General features: G+C 44.9%; 1 long non-coding RNA gene and 1 other non-coding gene across 2 annotated transcripts in view; both read right to left on the bottom strand.

The window, feature by feature from the left end:
• LOC136406838 (uncharacterized) overlaps positions 1–19032 on the bottom strand; it is a 389340-nt gene that overhangs the window by 64533 nt on the left and 305775 nt on the right. The window lies entirely within an intron of this gene.
• TRNAF-AAA (transfer RNA phenylalanine (anticodon AAA)) lies at positions 14598–14673 on the bottom strand. The gene has a single exon. It is a non-coding gene; the product is annotated as a tRNA-Phe (tRNA).

Below are 19032 nucleotides of genomic sequence, written 5' to 3'. Positions count from 1 at the left end.
CTCGGGCTGACTCAGCAGCTCGAAAACTCACCCTGGGAACCTCCCCCACTCCTCTCGTGTTTCTCTCCACCTCCTTGAAACCTTCCTACACTCCTGAGGAAGAACAGGCCCTCCTCAGAAAAGGTAGAGACGTGTGCAACCAGGGATGGATATTTCTCGGAGATAGAATTGCCTTACCAAAAAGATAGGCTGAAACTCTCCTTTCTGATAGCCACTGTTCCTTACACATAGGACCAAAAGCTCTCTATCAGTTCTTGCAACCACTCTTTTTCTTCCCAGGCCTCCAGCAGACTATTGAAAAGGTACACGCAGAATGCACTATCTGTTCCAAAGCCTCTACACAAAGGGGACTCCACCCCTGCTTCAACTGAGGGGGCACATGCCAGGCCAGAATTGGCAAATTGACTCACTCATATGGATAGAAGCCTTTCCCACCTCTCGAGAATGGCAGACACCGTTGTTGCCTCCATTCTCATTGAAAACATCATCCCAAGGTTTGGACTGCCGACTACCATCCAGTCAGACAACAGCCCGGCCTTCACTGCCCAAATAGTCCAGCAGGTTGCCACCTCTCTCAACATCACCTGGAGACTCCACATATCCTATGACCCTCAATCATCAGGTAGGGTGGAGAGGGCTAATGGCATCCTGAAGGGTCAGCTAACCAAACTTTCCATCGAGACCACACTCTCCTGACCAAACCTTCTCCCCCTGGCACTCACCAGAATCAGAAAACCCCCACAAAATCCCATTGAACTCAGCCCCTTTGAGCTGGTTTATGGTAGATCATTCCCAATTAATCACAACTTACTTATTAACCTCCCTCCTCTTGCCACATACCTCCCCTTTCTGTCTTTACTCTGCCATCTTCTTAGGGAACATGTGGACTGGACTCTCCCTCCCATAGAGGGTCCAAGTGAAGCTCATCCAGCAGTCCCCCTCCAGCCAGGGGACAAAGTTCTTCTAAGGGAATTCCAGCCTGGCTCCCTACAGCCCAGGTGGATGGGACTCCATACAGTAATATTGACTACTCCTTGGGGGCCGCCAAGCTCCTAGGGCAAACACCTTGGTACCATGTCTCTCACCTCAAGCTTGCCCCATGCAGGACCGCTGGCAGTGGGAACCACTGGGCCCCACCCATCTTCGGCTCACTAAAAGGTTGGGCCCTGCAGATCCTCCCGTTACTCCTTCTTCCACCGGGAACCTGCCGCCAGAGTGAATTAAAGCAGGGAGCAATGCTGTTCCTGTATCAATGAGACTGGCCTGATGGAAGAAAACATCAATGTCCTCAATGGTCTGCAAGAGAAACTGCACAAGGACCTCTCCTCCGACAACCCGCTTAACTCCTGGTGGCAGCCATCCATCCTCACCTGGGCTGCCCCTATCCTAGGTCCTCTTCTAATTATCAGCATATTACTCATGTTTGCTCCTGTTTTTCTTAGATTCTTACAGGGTTGCATCTGCGAGGTTTCTCGAGTCACGGTCAACCAGATGCTCCTACACCCATATACGCGACTCCCCTCAGAGCCATCACCTTCTGACCTCCCCTCCCCATGACACCCCTAACCAGCAGAAAGTAGCCAGATGAATAGCGGCGCCCCTATCTAACATAAAAGGTTGGAATGTGAGGTCGGTTGTCAATGGGAGAAGGTCGTATGAGGAACCAGGTCTGGGGACTTTGGCCGAAAAAACCGCCCACACCCATGACCGCCAAAAGAAATGGCACAGGAGCATTTTGAAAAATCTGTCAGCCATGTCATATCAACCCGCCACCACCTTGCCAACGCTATAAATTACCGCTGCCCCCCCCACCACCACCATGGGAGAAACTGTGCGACTTCCCTGGCCCCTGTCTTGCAGAACAGTGAACCTTGCCTGGGATGCACTCTAAATAAAGCTTTTGCTGTTCCATACTTGGTGGCTACGTCCTTCTTTCTTCCTCAGTGGGAAATACCTTACAGTATATATTTAAGTCTCTTTTTAGGTTGGAGAATCAAAGGTAAATTGATGTAATATGTGCTTGTAATACTTTTTTAATGGAACTTTGACAGCACAAATGTGACATATCTTAAAAGGGTTTTAAAATACTGGTGTTTGTGCCCTTTCTTGCCCCACCCCCCTTCCCTCCTGGTGTCTCCTGGGCCCTGGGGTTTGTGGTGCTGATTTGCATAAGTGGCGTAAAGAGAACTGAAAAGAACCCAACAGAAGCTGAATTGACTTACCTTTTAGAAGAACCAAAGGAAAAGCAAAAATCTAGAGATGTTGGGAAAAGGCAGAAAAAGGCAAAAGCCACCAAGAGGTGGGTGTTTGGGTCTTTTTAGGCAGTTCTGAGACAGTGAGAAAGAGATTTGGTTGAGATTGCCATGCTGTCTTTGACATCATTCTTGCAAGATATTTTTTGATATGTCTCCTTGGCCAAGGAATAGCAAAGAGAAAATAAACAGGACGACATCAAATTAAAAAGCTTTTGCACAGTGAAGAAACCATCAATAAAATGAAAAAGCAGCCTACTAAATGAGAGAACATACAACTTAACACTAAAAATATCCAATTAAAACGTGGGCAAAGGACGGCCAATAGACATAGAAAAAGGTGCTCAACATCACTAATCATCAGGGAAATGCAAATTAAAACCACCATGATATACAACCTTATACCTATCAGAAAGACTACCGTCTGGCCCTGGCCAGGTAGCTGAGTTGATTGGAGCATTGTCTCAATGTACCAGGGTTGTGAGTTTGATCCCCAGTCAGGGTACATGCAGAAATCAACCAGTGAATGCATAAGTAAGTAGAACTGCAAATCATTATTTCTCTCTCGCTCCTTCTTCCTTTCTTTCTCTAAAAATCAATTAGAAAAAAAAATGACTATCATCATCATAAAAAAAATCAACAATAAACAACAGGTGTTAGTGAAGATGCAGAGAAAAGGAACCCTGAACACTGTTGGTGACTTTGTAAATTGATGCAGCCACTGTGGAAACCAATGTGGCAGCAATTCCTCAAATAACTAAAAATAGAGCTGCCATATAACCCAGCAATTCTACTTCTGGGTATTATCTGAAGAAAACAAAAACACTAATTCAAAAAGATACATGTTACCCTATGCTCATTGCAATACTACTTACAGTAGCCAAGATATGGAAGCAACCTAAGTGTCCATCAACAGAGGAATGGATAAAGATTTGGTGTAAATATACCAATGGAGTATTTCTCAGCCATGAAGAATGAAGCCTTGCCATTTGCAATAATATGGATGGACCCAGAGGGTATTTTGCTAAGTAAAACAAGTCAGACAGAAAAAGAGAAGTATGGTATGATTTCAGTTATATATGGAATATTAAAAAAATAAAAAAAAACACAGAAAAAAACCCTCAGAACTATAGGGAACAAGGTGATGTTTATCACCTGAGAGCTAGTGGGTGGGGTGGGAAATAAGAAAAGATAGTGATTTACTGTATGAGAGAGAGAGAGCGAGAGAGAGAGAGAACTGGTGACAGGTACATGTGGAGCTCAAAGGAGAGGACGAATCCCAAATTTCCAGACTGTTTTTTGTTACCTTGGCAAAATAGCAGGTAAGTCAGTTGCAGAGACTCAGGCTGGACATCTGAACCAGCCTTGGGTCCCCTCCAGAGCTGTACCCTGATGTACAATGAAGAGGATATGCTGGATACATTTTTTAATGTTTACACTTTCATTTCAAATCACTTTTATTCAAATACCATCTTATTTTAAATCATAGATTAACAACAACAACAACAAAAGGCTGCCATGCGATGATGAGTGAAATTTTGGGAAGATATGGTTTAAAGTAAAACATGAAGATTTTTTTTCTATATGTGTACATTGCCTCCCCCTTTGCCATGTTCTCAGACTTCAAAAAATAGTGGAGGGTTTTTGACAATTTTTCTTAAATGCCAGTCTTTGATCTCTTCTGCTATGAATTGTGTGCTGGCTGGAACACTAGGCAGCTCAGTTCTGTGTGGGTTCCACAGAGATAATAGAAACGTGGTCATCAAAAGAATCTTAACATATATTTTGATGTTGAACAGATAACAAGCTTTATTTTCAGCTGTGAAAAGATTCTGGCATATTTTGCTGAGGAATATGTGCTGTAACATAGAACAAATGAGTGCCTTAGGAGTATATGACTCTATCTGTATTTCCATAGCCAGATGTCGAATGGCAGAGGCTGAGAAAAAGCCACTCAGACCTGTTGAGAAGTGTATCATCACAGCACAGAGCATCTGCGCCAGGAATCAGACCCTCTTCCTGGTACTGCCTTGTGCCTTTAACTGTCTGCAGTGAGGCAGCCTGGACCCACAGCATGTTCCAGCGAGATGAGATTGCTGGAATCATCTACTCACATATCCCCCTCATTTACAATAGAGAACACTTGGCCCAAAAGGGCTTCAAAGAACCGATCCAAGATCAAATAATTGGGTAGAGGCATCTGACCCCACAGTCTGGTATTCTTGGGATCACATCAAGCTTTCCTGCAAAGTATCCTCACAAAGACCCTCGAGTGCAGGGCTCAAGTCCAGGAGATTCACAGGAGAGGCGAGGGGCAGAGAGGGAACAACATCCTGGAGTCAGTTTCACGCAAGTGCCTCTTGTCTCGCTGTCCCCAGCCTCAAAGCATCAGGCAGCAAGCTGCTTTCTAGATACAGAGCAGGACTTCCTCCACGTGTGAAGCCATCTCTAGGAAGGGCCCTCACTGTCTATCCCGCACAGAGCTGCCAAGTTATGTTAATAATCTCCCCGACCCTTAAACTGAAACTGAATGACTGAGATTTGACCCCTGTAACATTCACCTCTACGTAACATGCGCACTCAGTATTAAGAAGTAAGGTTAAGGCTCTTTAATGACTGCACATGGTAACACATAAGATTCCATTTTTCTTTTTACTTAGAACAGATTGGCAAAGGCCTGAGGTGACATGAGTGTGAGGTTGCTAAAAAAACGTAGTTTGAAATTCCTAGACTAGACGAAATCCCTTTCAAGTCTTCTTTCTCTTCCTAAAAATTTACATTCTAAATTTAGTGAGAAGAGCTTTACTTATGGGTTTAAAAGAAAAAAGTACAAACATATTATACCACATAGCTGTAATCAAATAGCAAACATTATGTAAACCTGCAGCTCTTAGCTTAGTTCTTCTGTTTTAAATTACAGCCTTCCATCTTGGAGGTATGTGCAAACCAAATGAGAACTGTGGGAAGAAAATGCATGGCTCTATTCAAATTCTGAGTGTTCGAGTATTGGCAGGAATTTGAGATTGATGGGGTCACAAGAAATTGTGAAAAATCATTTTGTATGGTTGCCTCTCCTCCTGCTCCTTCTACCTATCATACATGCCTCTAAATTAGCAAAGGTCCCTGGAAATCTTCTCTGGCTTTTAACGAGAGCAGGAGACTATGCCTGCCTTTGATGACCCAGTATAGAGTCCAACAATACTCATAGAAAGATACATAAGTCTTTTACTTATGTCCAACCTAATTTCTAAATATAGACTCAGCTCCTGGCTATGATGCAATAGCTTTGGCAGGCTTACCCTCCTGCCAGGAGCAACTAGAAGCTTGATTTTAAAGCGTCCAGTGGCACGAGGGAGCTAGGACCTAACAAGGACTTGAGGAGCCAGATCCTGAGGAGAAAGGAAGTTCAATAAGGTGAGCACCCTGCTTTTTCACTCAGATCACTTGGAAATTTTTAGCCAGTCAGAGGCCCACCTCTAAAGGGCAGGGTAGTGGTGGAGCTTTAGAAAACATTAAGGACTAGAGAGCAAAGTGAAAGAAGAAAGGAGCAAAGCAGGACTGCACTTGAACATCAAGAAGACAGAAGAAATACACAACTTTAACATTTACGATGAAGACATTGAGATTGTTAAGGATTCTGCTTACCTGGGTTCAGTTGTCAGTTCAAATGGTGATGGCAGCCACGAAACCCAGAGAAGGATGAAACTCAGAAGGGCAGCAATGGAAGTCGGGAAAGGTCATCAAGAACAAGATGTGGCACTAGAGACCAAGGCTCTGCTTGTCCACATCCTTGTAGTCCCAGTTACTATGTATGGATGCGAAAGTCAGACAGTGGGCAAGGCTGATGGGAAAAAAGTTGATTCCTTTGAAATATGGTGTTGGAGCAGAGCTCTACAGATACCTTGGACTGCTGGAAAATGAACAGGGGTCCTAGAGGAAATTAAGCCTGAAGTATTGCTGAATGCAAAGATGATGAAGCTGTTCTACTTCAGGCACATTATGAGAAGGCAGGGTTCTTTGGAAAAGATAGTAATTCTGGAAAAACAGAAGGTAGCAGGCAAAGAGGAAAACCAAATATGAGATGGCCTGACTCCATAAAAGATGCAACAGGCATGAATCTACAGATGAGTAGGGCTGATGAACACAGGACATTGTGGACATCACTTATTCACTGAGTCACCAGAACTCAGAGCTGACTCAACAGCACATAACAACAACACGACTGAAAAAGATAGGAAGTCTGGCTTTTCAAGGAAGCTAAAATTTGAGGGCCAAGATCTGGAAGAAAAGGGCAAAGAAGTGAGCCTGAAATATTGCTCTATTTTTTTTTCTCCAGGCATTTGAAAATTAAGCTGTGTAGGAAGAGAGGTTGAGATGCTGCACAGAAAGTATCTGAAAAGCAGAGCAGATTACACAATGCCAAGAAATTAAAAAATGGAGTCTTGAACTTGGAAAACAGGAGGGACCATTGCAGAGATCGCGAGCTCTCAGTTTGGATCACTGGAGAATTATACTCCATAAGTGAAAGCCAACCAGAGGTAGACCAAGACTTTCAATGATGTAACCCAGTTTTAAATCAAGTCAGTCTCTGAATTGAGATCATCTGTCTCTACTTGCCTTCCAAAAGAGAGGTCAAAATTTCCATGAAAGAAGACAATATCATCCAAAGCATTAAATTTATTATACATAATATCTGACATTCAATAAAAAAAAATGGTCAGGCATGTTGAGAAGCAGAATAAATAAATAAACAGACAAGAAAAATAGGTAGGTGACAAAGCTATTAGAATTATTAGATATGGATTTAAAATAATTGTGATTAATATGTTCAAGTAAAATAGATAACACTATGAAGAATTTCATCATAGAACTGAAATCTATATAAAATAATCAAATGGAAATTATAGAATTGAAAAAGTAAACATCTGATATTAAGAAATTAACTGATATATTTAATAGATCAGACAGAGCTTAAAAGAGCTCAGTAAGCTTAAAGATAGGTTAATAAAAATATTTAGAGTAAAAGATGGAGACAAAGAAAGATAAGAAAATGTAGAAAGGTATAGGAGATCCAAATACAGTGAAAAGTGTAATTCAAGGTTTTTAAATCTTTGTACTATTGACATTTTGAGTCATATAATTCTTTTTTGTGGGGGTATATTGGTCCTAGGGCAAATAAATAAACTGTCCCCACTTGAGAGCTCCTAGTCTAACATAACTATAATGTCAGAAAGATAATATAGGGCAGGAGTGATACTTAAAAAGAAATGGGTGAGAATTGATTCAAGAAGCACTATAAATCCAACATCTAAGCATATCAAAATAAAACTACTGAAAACAAAAAATAAATAGAAAGTCATTAATGTATCTTTTTTATAGAGAAAAAAGATATAGTACATCATTTCTGAAAGAGTCACTTTAAGACAAACAGCTCACTTCTCAATAGAAGGAAAGGAAACCATGTGACAATAGAATGAGATCACTAAAATGCTGGGGAAAAAAATGCCAACTTAGAATTCTATAGCCAGAAAAAATGATGAAAATTTTTGTCATTCAAAACTATAAAGGAAATAAATACATTCCTGGCAAAAGTGGAGAGATCTCATTCCTAGCAAGAAATGACCTACAGGAAATACTAAAGGAAGGACAATGGGAAGGTTAAATGTAAATGGATATTGACTCTAAAAAATGATAATGATGATGTCTTATGGGGTTTTAAAAATATGTAGCCATGGCAACAATAGCAAGATAGGAAGAGTTGTACAAAAGAGAGCTAACATAGCAAGCCTGCAAAGGCTCTAATGAGAAAGGCCTGCTTGTAAGGTTGACTATGCACACATTTAGGAACATGAATTTGGGAAGTTCCCCACCATTGCATGAACTGAGAAGAGTGGCTCACTGGACCTAAACTGTGCAAACAATATGATTCATGGTGAACGCCTGCTTTTTTCCTGGGAGTCTGGAATGCTGGTTTGTGTCAGACAGAGGGTGTCTTTATGACCAGCACTCAATCAATATCCTGGGTGTTGAGTCTCTGATGACGTTCCCTGGCAGACAAGCATTTGACACGTGTTGTCACAACTTGCCACTGCAGGAATTCAGCACAGACTGTGTGATTCCATGAGGAGAGAACTCTTGAGATTGGAGCCTGGCTCCTTCCAAACTCTGCCACATGTACCTTTTCCCTTTGGTGATTTTGTTTGGTATCTTCTCACTCAAATCAATCAAAGCTGGGAGTATAATTGTATGCTGTGTGGTCCATGGACCAGCAGCATCTGCATCAGCTGGGAATGTGATAAAAATGCAAATTCTTGGACCCTCCTTCCAGGCCCACTGAATTAGAATTGCTGCGGGCCCAGCAATCCATTTTAACCAGCCCTCCCAGTGACTGGGATACACTAACGTGGAGAACCACTGCTCCATAGCTTGCCTGATGCTGTCTCCCTGTGCTTGAGATGCTCTGCTGGCTTCTCTCTCCTTATTCAATCTCTGCAGCTCACCTGTCAATCTGCTTTCTCTAGGAAATCATCCTGTACTTCCTGAGGCCAAAGAAAGTTTGTGCTCTCTTACTGAAATGTCAGCCCACCTGAGCTCATTCATATTCTCTTTTAACTTGTTCTGTAAGTGGTTTCATGTGTGTATGACTATGAGCTTGACTCCTCAAAGGGAGGATTTTTGCAATCTTCTTTCCACCTCTCTAGTCAGTACACAATAGATACAGTTTCTATACTCAAGTGAAATCACACAAAACTCCTGTCGTTGCCTGAAAAATAGTGATAGTCCCCTTTAAGGTGAGGCATGACATTTCAAGATGCCTTTTTGTCTTCTTCCTGCCTGAGATGAGGACATGTATGATCCAGGTGACTGCACTGGGGAGGCCTCTCTCACTTCCCTTGAAAACTTTCTCCCGCACTGGCAAACATGCCAGGGAAGCCAGAATTTTTTTTTCCTCCTCTTAAAACATTGAGTTGTTATTGGAGCTTCAGAAGTGTTGTTGAATTTTTTAAGAGAGCCTCTGAGAAAAGGAGATAAGGCTTAAAAGTCCTCCACAATTTGCCTGCTCCCTTTAAGACCTTAAGAAACTCTTTGGGTACATTAAAATGTTTTCCTTTAATTTTTGTTTTACGATAAGGCTAATTAAAGCAACACCTGTTTGGAATGATATAGTTGGTGCTGGGTCAACATTTCCATTGGCTTATAATCCAGCTGTGAAAACTCAATTTGAAGTAAAACGTGGGTGTATAATATCCAAACCCAGGGGGATTCAAAAGAAACACTAATATACCAGTGTGCATATTAGGGGGCAGAACAAATAGAAGCAAAGTGGTTTCAGGTGCTCCTTAGCACTTGCGTAGTGTGCAAACAGTTTTATGAGCACGGTTTGTGGGCCTTCAGCTACTCGTGTAGGTAGGATGCCTTTGGGTATTTAAAAGGAATGAAAACAGGCCAGTTAGTCTATGTAAAATACTAGCTACTGTGCACACATAGTAATGAGGCTCCTCTCATCTGAAGGGTTTGAGGACGTGAAATGACTATTCACGTGTTCCTCTGGATTTAAGATCCCCTGGAGGCATCCTGATGTGACAGGTGACATTATGTCTTGAAGACCAATGGGCTGCTTCTGTCGCCCCTCTTCTATTGGAGACCAAAGCAGAGATTTATGAACATGTCATGTAAAGAAACGGGAACTTGGGTCCAGGCTGGAAATAACACTGCACACTAGAACTTGCCCTACAGTGGTTCTCACACACTTTTTAATACCTACAGAGAGACCAATAAATAAAGCAGATAAAAGTGGAGCTGCACAGATTGAATTAGGGGGAAGCCTAGAGCCCCCAGCTGCTCAGCTCAAAGCCACTCAGAAGCCTGGGAGGCTAGGTGGGCTCTCCAAAGTGACGAGCAGCAAACGCTACCATCCTGCCATGGCAGTGCAGGTAACCCAACTCTAAGCTTTACCTTGGTCAGCTCTGTGGAGCAGTGGCTTGGCCAGTTGATGAGAGCGGTAAAATAAGTATTTAGCAGGATTTGCTTGACAGCTTCAAGCAGCCCTAACGCTCCAAATAACTGGTGGAAGCAAGGGTTCCAGCTACAGCTGACCCCATGAAGTTTTGTATGTGGGACCTTGTAAGTCACTGAGCTTCGAGGATCTTCCTAGAAAATGAAGGTGGGAATTCCTGGCAAGTTAGTCTGGTACTTTTTTGTTGTTTGTTTTTCCGAGGGCAGTGGGGATTAAATAAAATGTTGGGTTTTAGATGATTTTGCTTTTCAATGAAAGTGATTGGGGGAGTCCTAAGACAAAATAGAATGTGAGCTAGTATAGCAGAAGTATGCATCATAGACAGAGGGGAGGGACACACGTTTTTCCTGGAGCGATTCAGAGAAGTCGTATGGACCACATACAGAGAGTCTCACCACCCCTATGGATGCCTTCATATCTTCAGTTCCCTGCTCTCTCCTCATCCTCTCACATCCCAGACATTCATGTTACCCATGAGTCACAATGTGTCCTGTCATTCTGGAAAAATATCTGCTTAATCTAAAGTAATCATGAATTGTCCTGGGTGACATCCAGGCAAGATGTAGGATTGTGCTGTCTGCCTTCTACTTTTACTGTGGAGGATCCCAAGTTTAGAATTCAGGGCTCTGGATTCCCAAGCCATGCTCTTATGAGTAGTGGTGGAGACGCCCAGTTTCTTCCGCTGCAATGGATGAAGATTGGCCATGTCCCCCAGGGTCTATAGCTCTTTCTGTCTGGGATTGTGGCGAGTCCGAGGATCTCACACTCTGAGATGCCATCAGGGAGGAGCTGGCCCTTTCTTAAGGACCTTGTAGTGGGCAAGGGTCCGATGCCAACCGTCTCGTCTTAGACACATAATATGTGCCATCCTCTAGTAATCTCCCACCTGATATCAAATCCTTCCACTACAGATAGCAGTGATTGAAGACAGCTCGTGGGGACTTTGTTCAACTCTGGATAAAATTTAGTGTCAAAGTTCTGAACGTCTGATGATTGGATTTTAAGGATCAGCAGCTCTAACACTTGGGACCAGAGGCACCATCCATGCCCCTCTAACCTCATGGTGCCGCAGTCTCTACTGCCTGCGAGGAAGTTTGACCAGGTGCTTTTCTTACTCCTCTTTCCCCTCAATAGCATGTTAGTTCCTTGCAGTAGTGTCCTGGAACAATAAGAGGGAAGCACAGAAGATAGGGAAGTCTGCAAGGCAGCCCTGCATCCAAACTTTCTAAGACAGTCTCAATTTCAATTCTAAAAAGATGCTAGAAACTATTGAAGTAATGTGGAAATAATGATATCTTAGTACCATCTATATTTCCTAAACTGTCTTCGCAATCATGATTAGCAAAAATATTCTGTCAGGTCATGTGCCCTGTGTTTTTGCATTTAAGAAAAATATGGTTCACTTAGATAGGCATGGGGTGGGAGACCCACGAATGATTATGCCCTGTCTTCAGCTTTGGAGGTTATGAAAGCCAGGAAGAATTCCGGAGAGGAGGTGAGAGGGATGCACTGCTTTTGTTTGCAGCTTGACAACCCAGGGATGGCTGGAGAACAAACACCCTGGAGGCCCAAAGAGCCATCTGTCATGTGAGCTCAACTGCAAGCTAACCCCACTTGATGGCTTGGGGCTGGAGGCCCCGGGGCTGCACGTCTCTCGAGAGGTTAGGACCCCCTTCTTTCCACTGGGCTTCCCCACATTTATCTCACACGACTCACCAAGCTGGAATTTGACCTGTGCAGCCCTAATTCCTTTTCCATGTGACTCTGCTGAGATATGACTTCCCATGTAGCATTTCCCAAACCAGTCACACTGTTCTACGACTGTAACGGAGAAGTCCCAGAAATAAAATCAGATGGTAGCCACTAGTAGAGTAGCTGGTGGACTGTACTGAGTCCGTTGTGATCAACCCACCCCTTCATTGTACTGATGCCCAAAACACGAGGTAACAACGGGGGAGAGTCAGACATTTAGAAGCTGGAACTTGCGTTTGGAAGTTGGAACAGTTACCTCTGGTCCCCAGAGCAAATTAGTGACAGAACCAGGCCTGGAACCCAGATCTCTCCTGAGAAGGGACCCAGCCTACAAGCATCCTATAAGCAGAGTCATGAAGGAACGAGAGAATTCTTGTTCAAACACAGTCCTTGGGAGTTTCTGTGAGAAAAGCCAGAAATGGGGCTTTTTATGAGCCATTTCTTCAGAATGAGCACTAAACTTCTGAGCCAAGATGAGTTTTCTCAGCCCATAGGCTGAGGAGCAGTTGGAGAAGGCAGACAGGTCCCTGTGCTGCATGGTGCCTCCACGCTGAGTTCCCCCTTAACACACTAGAGTCCAACAATGGACAGAGCAAGTTCTTGGGAGTTTGGTTCTGTTTGCTGTCTTTCTGTGTATACCAGGATCAGGAATGAGGATGGGGTTCTAGCTGGAGGCAAAGGAAGGCAGATAGGGATCAGTTAATCTGACGAAGTTTTGTCAATTATCACCTGTGACTGAATTTAAGAGTTGTTTAATCAATAAAAATCATAGGATAAGGTAACCAAATGAGTGGAGGAAAGGGTGAAATAATGAGTCCCAGGACAGTCATGGAGCTGTTTTTGCCCAGAACCTTGAATAACGCATATGAAATAACAAATGAAGAAATACCATCTGGTATGACTAAGTGCTCTGTTGTGTGCTGGACACTCCACGTGTTGTAGTTTTCAGGTAAAAGCAGTAGTCATCAAGATTACAGGCTGAATTGGAAAGATCTTTGTTATCTTGAAAATAAAACAAGAGGTGTGCTGGAGTCAGTTACTTCCAAAGAATAGAGTAGGCTTAGGACAGGTAGAAGCTTCCTAGTGGAGGAGCCCGGCAGACACCACCTTAACCAAGTGACCAAAGTTAATATCATTATTGTTGTACATCCTGATATGAAGTGATGGGGGTGGGGGGCGACCACTATAGTATTATTTCCCCAAACCCATAACCCCGGTCTAACCATGAGAAAAAGTTAAAATTGGAAGACATTCTATAGGGCGCTTAGCCAGTACACCTCCAGCATATCAAAGCCATGGAAAAGCAAAGGAAGGCTGAGCCAAGGGTGCTGGGGAGATAAGGTGACTGAATGCAATGTGGAACCGTGGGTTGGATCTTGGGACTGAAGAAGGGTGTTCTGGAAGTTAGTTAATAGTGATGTACCAATGTTGATTTCTGAGTTTTTGATAAATGTAGCATGATAATGTAAGATGTTAACAATGTGGGAACTCGACTATTTTGGTTTTGGTTTTTTTTTTTTGCAACTTCTTTGTAAATCTAAAATTATCCCAAGTACAACCCACACCCACCAACCCCTAATCTCCAGCCCAATCTCTCCTCTTTCATGCTGAGCCTCCTGAAATGCATTCACTGGCCACATTGATGGCCCCTTCTGATTCGTCCCCAGCCCACTTCTCTCAGGGTTCTGCTCTACAGGACTGAAGTGCAGTGTAGCTGACACACTCTTTCCCCAAAGCTCTGTCCTCCTTTGGGCAGGGAGTACCCAGGATCTCCTGGCTGACTCTCCCCTCTGCTGATCCTATACTCGCTCCCTGGATGGGCTTACAGTCCCTGTGTTTTCAGTTTACACACACTTTCTACACACACATCTCTCCTTTTCTCCTGAAAATTCTCCTGCCAACTGGGAACTCCTTTAGGGTATCCCATAGGCACTCACTCAAAATATCCCCAAATTAAACTCCTTTCTCTCATTCCACCTTCTCTGGAAAACTCCCTCTGTCCCCTTTATTGGTGAATGGCACTGCTGTTCATCCAGCTGTCCGAGCCAGAGACTTGAGAGTTTACCCGTGTCATTTCTTCCATCCTCCTCAGAACCGCTCGCGAGATCTCTCAGCTGCCCCTCCGCTTGGCCCCGTCCTGTTGCCTTAGTCCAGGCTTTCTTCCCTTCTCCCCTGCCCGACCACTCTAGCCCCATAAGTGGATTCTCTCCCTTTATTTCTGCATCTCTAATTCAACCTCCACATTTCGGTTTTTTTTTCTTTCTTTTTTTTTTCATTTTTCCGAAGGTGGAAACGGGGAGGCAGTCAGACAGACTCCCGCATGCGCCCGACCGGGATCCACCCGGCACGCCCACCAGGGGCGATGCTCTGCCCACCAGGGGGCGATGCTCTGCCCCTCTGGGGCGTCGCTCTGTTGCGTCCAGAGCCACTCTAGCGCCTGGGGCAGAGGCCAAGGAGCCATCCCCAGCGCCCAGGCCATCTTTGCTCCAATGGAGCCTCGCTGCGGGAGGGGAAGAGAGAGACAGAGAGGAAGGAGAGGGGGAGGGGGGGAGAAGCAGATGGGCGCTTCTACTGTGTGCCCTGGCCGGGAATCAAACCCGGGACTCCTGCACTTTAGGCCGACGCTCTACCGCTGAGCTAACCGGCCAGGGCCAACCTCCACATTTCTAACAAGGGTGTTTCTAAAAATAAAGTCTAAACCATGTGACTCCCCTTCTTAAAACCATCAATGACTTTCTATCACCTTGAAAATAACATCCAAACTTCTTGGTCGTGGTGCTCACAGCTTTCACTGTGGGACTCTCCAGTGTCTTTTCACTGTTCCCCCTTCCTGCTCCTCCACCTGCTCCCTAAATCCTTGTAATTCTCCAAGTCTCAAGACACATCACACCTTTGCCTGTCTTTCAACTTTCGTGCTCCAGGACGGTTCTTTCTTTGCTGTGGCTCAGCACTGTCCGGTATGGGGATTACGCCTCACCTTCTGATAAACTGAGGCACAGAGAGACTTAGTACCATGTTCAGTCTTAAATGATAAGCAGTGGTGTTCCTCATGGAGGGCCTTGAGCTGGTGGGGTTTTTTACCACTGTTGGTTGGCTTGTTTGGTATTAACATCCCAGAGAAGTTAAAGGGGTTGGAGCATGTGATCTTGTGGTCACCAGGATTTTATATGAAGGGAGGAAGAAAAAAAACAGGAGAAATAAGTGGGTCCTTTGTAAGTTAGAGACATGTGAGATTTAGAGGGGGGAAAAAAGAAAATGCAAAACTCTGGGAAATGGCGAACTAGTCCCAAAATGTAAAACATTAATTTATAATGATAATCCCCAAAGAGAAACATACACTTTGGCAAGTGATCCCCCAATTGGAACGGCTGACGGATGGCCACGGAGTGACTGCTGAGATGAAGTATGGAGCTGTCTGTGGAGAAGAGGGCGGACATCGGTGAATTATGGGCTCTGATTCCACCTGGGGCCGCGAGTAAGTAACCGAGTGCCAGAGAGAGGCTCCAGATGGTTTGTGTAGCGAGTGTGACCAGAGCCCCACTGAGGAATCAGCGCCTGGTAATTCAAACCGGGTCTGCCTTTTTATATTGTTGCAATTCACGAACTCGCCAGAGTGTCTATTGGGTGTGCTGGTGACCCCTTTCCAAAAACAGACTTCCTTGGAAACAGCTGATCCCAAATTTGGAGGCCATGTCACATTCTAGCTAAAGCCAGTGTTTCCTGGAAGGTGATTATTGATTAATTTTAAGGAAACCTCAGGCTCAGATCAATCGGCCTATATACACATTGGCTCAACCTATCTGTTGCAAAGTGAACGTTCTAGGCTGGAGGAACTGGAATAAAAAAGTGAACTAATGATCCTTTCTAACCTCCACCTTCAGACCTCGTTTTATACCCCCATCTCCTGGGTCCACCTTGATAAGGCACTAACAAGGGCTTGTTTTCACAGAACCATGTGAGAAATGTGGAGGCCTCCAGAGGCCATCACCGTCCCTGAGTCACAGGTGCAGCCGTCCTGCTGAAACCATAAGTGAGCTTTTCCCGGGGCTCCTATCTGTATGTACGTCGGGAGGGACTCACGCACCTGGAGCAAGCAAGGTCAGGCAGGACCCAGTCCCCTCCGCGTGCCTCCAGGAGCAGGGGAAGCCTGCAGGGCAGTGGGTACAGCCTGAGGGAGGAAACGGGACAGGAGGGAGCGGGAGGGAACAGCAGGGCAGCGGACTGCCCCTGGGGGACTGCTGGGCATGATGGATTATTTAAAGACAGTCCCAGGTTGACATCATTGACATTTAGACTTGCATGTGCCTGAAAACAAAGCACAGATATTTTTTTTGTTGTTTTCTGTTTCTAAAGTGATTTGCTCCCCACCCCAAGTCTAGTACTCACCAGATAACCATACATAATTATAACAGAATTATTGACTATGTTTCTTATGTTGTGATGAAAAGTACAGCATGAACTCCTTAAGTTGGGGAAATACAGTTTTTTGGTTTATTCCATCACTCACAAGCCACTTTTGTGGTTTCTTCCTACCCTTAAAAACTACTGAATCAATATTCACTGAACACATTCTATTCAGTGGGTGCTGAGGACGGGAGAAGAAAGTTACTATCTCCGATAAAGTGCTCATGATCTAACTTGAGAGACTGAGAAAATATATCTTGATAGAGGTCGTTTTAAGAACCCAGTGACTCCCAAGTAGTTCAGTACCCTCTTTGGAGGGCTTTCTGAATCAGGAGGCCTTTCTGCTGAGACTTGGGAAGAGGTGTTCTCAGTACAGGGACCTGCACATTCGACAATGCAGAGGTAGGAGAGAAGCTGCACTCTGCATGGCTCTGAGTGGCTGAACCAGGCAAGGCAGGGAAGGAGCAGGAGAAGAAGCCAGCGGGGTCATCTGAAGGTCAGGGACTTGATGCTGAAGACTGCGAGGAGCCCTGATAATTCCTTATGAGGGCAGGATATATTCAGAGACATGCTTTCTATCCCTGGTCAGTTAAGTGGAGGGTAAGTGAGGGAGGTGAAACAAGAAAACCAGGGAAAACCAGAGAATAAAGAAAATATGCTCTAATGTTCCCTTAGCTTGTGTTCTAGACTTTTCATCTCTAGCAATGACACAGAGACCAGAATACATAATGTTAATTTCTAACAGCTGCTGTGAGTGGCTTAAAAGTCAAACGGCTTGTCCGTCCTTGAAGATTTCTGAGGCTGCTTTCGGCAGAATCGGAGGCCCATCTGCTCCCCTTGGCTTAAAGGGAAGAGAGCGGTGCAGAATAAACCTTCCTGCCTTGTCCTACACGTCATCTGTGGCCTGGTCCTTGTGTCCTGGGATGGAGATGGCCGGGTCACCAAGGGTCTCTCTGCGCCAAGGAGGCAGGGGACTTGGGGCTGGCTGGTCTTGTGCAGGTGCAGGCTGGTATTTGCTGAGTTGCAAAAGAAGTGGTTGAAATCAGAGGCAAAATGCCACGTTGCACGCCCACTGAAGTCTGGGCTCACAGGAAAGGAAAATGATTGCCAGAGTGTGTGCTGTTCCCGGTCCGCTCCTGGACCTTAAGCTGTCTCCATCAGAGTTGCCAGAAGCTTGTTAGAGACTGGCCTTTGGGTGGATGTGGGCAGGGGAGGGGGTGGGGAAGGGACCAGTTGGCTTTCCCTCTCCGTTGCTCGTTCAGAGGCTGCTCCCTTCCCAGGAGGCTCCGGAGTGGCGTATCTTCGGCAGGGTGAGTCTTTGACTTTGTGTCAGAACTTGCTGTCAGGTGTGCTGATTTGACTGCAGATGCAAGTAAAGGGTTGTTTCCACAGATTTGGAGCTTTTAATCTGTTGTTTGTTCCTTTAGCTGGGAGTTTTTTGGTAAGATCAAAACCTAGAGCGAAAGCCTTGGGGAGGAATCATTACACTGAAGGGAATAGCTCTTTCTGTGGGTCCCCGAACAGCATTTGGGTTTTCATGTGGGAGAGTCTGTGACTGGGAGGTGATGCCTCAGATATCCAGTGCAATCAAGCTCCGTGGAAAGAGTGATGTCATGCGTTCAGGAGACGGGGTTCGAGCCCCACTTCTAATTTGGTGTGTTATCTTGTACAGGTCCCTCACGTCCTCAACCCTTGCTCACCCAGCGTCAAATGAGAGCATGTGACCTTCGAGTTAGTCCAATGTTTAGATTTCACAGTGCAGCAGGCTGAGGTCTGGAGAGCTGACAATATTTATGCAAGGTCTCAAAGTGAGTAGATGTCAGAGCCGTGAGCAGACTCACCACATTGCGTAATGCAAGCACTTCGGTCCCACTGTGGTATACATGCGTGCTCTACTGTGGGGTAGTGGGAGAGGTCATGCCAAGACCACAGGGGAGCACGGTTCTCCCTCTTGTGTGGGTGCTGATGTGAGGCTGGCATTAGCTGATAAGACAGAGAAAACTCAGAGAGTGACACAGAAGCAGCCGTCTAGCTTTCCCACTGTGTAATGACCCCACAGGGTGATGGTCAGAAGAAGGCACAAGCAAGGAAGAGGGGACGGTAAGGGAGGGTCCTTGGGGACCTAGTGATGAGCTGCTTCGTAGAATGTGTCTTCATGCGTCTTTCATTCACTTTGAAACACAAAGGGTTCTTTCTGGAACCCTGGCTGGACAACAAATCTTTCCACAACGACCACAGTGGTCTAGGATGACTTACAACTTGGTGCTTTGAAAAGCACACACCCAAAGGCTGGCTTGGTGCACTCTGGGCAGATGCTGGGGTCTCCAGCCAAGGGAGGGCTTAAATGATGGTGCGGACCACTCCTTAGACACCAGTCAGGGCCGTAGGTGAGGATGCCGAATCCTCCAGCCCTCTTGGTAGTTCCTCTGCTTGCTGACATTTTAAAAAAATTTTGTTACTTTGTTCTTTTTAAACTTATTATTTATTTTTTAAATTGCAGTTTGCATTCCATACTATTTTGTATCAGTTTCAGGTGGACAGCATAGTGGTTAGACAGTCACACACTTTACACCATGTCCATCCCCCCCTCCCCTGATATTTTCAGGA

Source organism: Saccopteryx leptura, chromosome 5, assembly GCF_036850995.1.
Source record: "Saccopteryx leptura isolate mSacLep1 chromosome 5, mSacLep1_pri_phased_curated, whole genome shotgun sequence".
Taxonomy (NCBI): Eukaryota; Metazoa; Chordata; class Mammalia; order Chiroptera; family Emballonuridae; genus Saccopteryx; species Saccopteryx leptura.
Note: the sequence above shows the minus strand (reverse complement) of the source record. Positions and strands in the feature narration are given on the sequence as shown.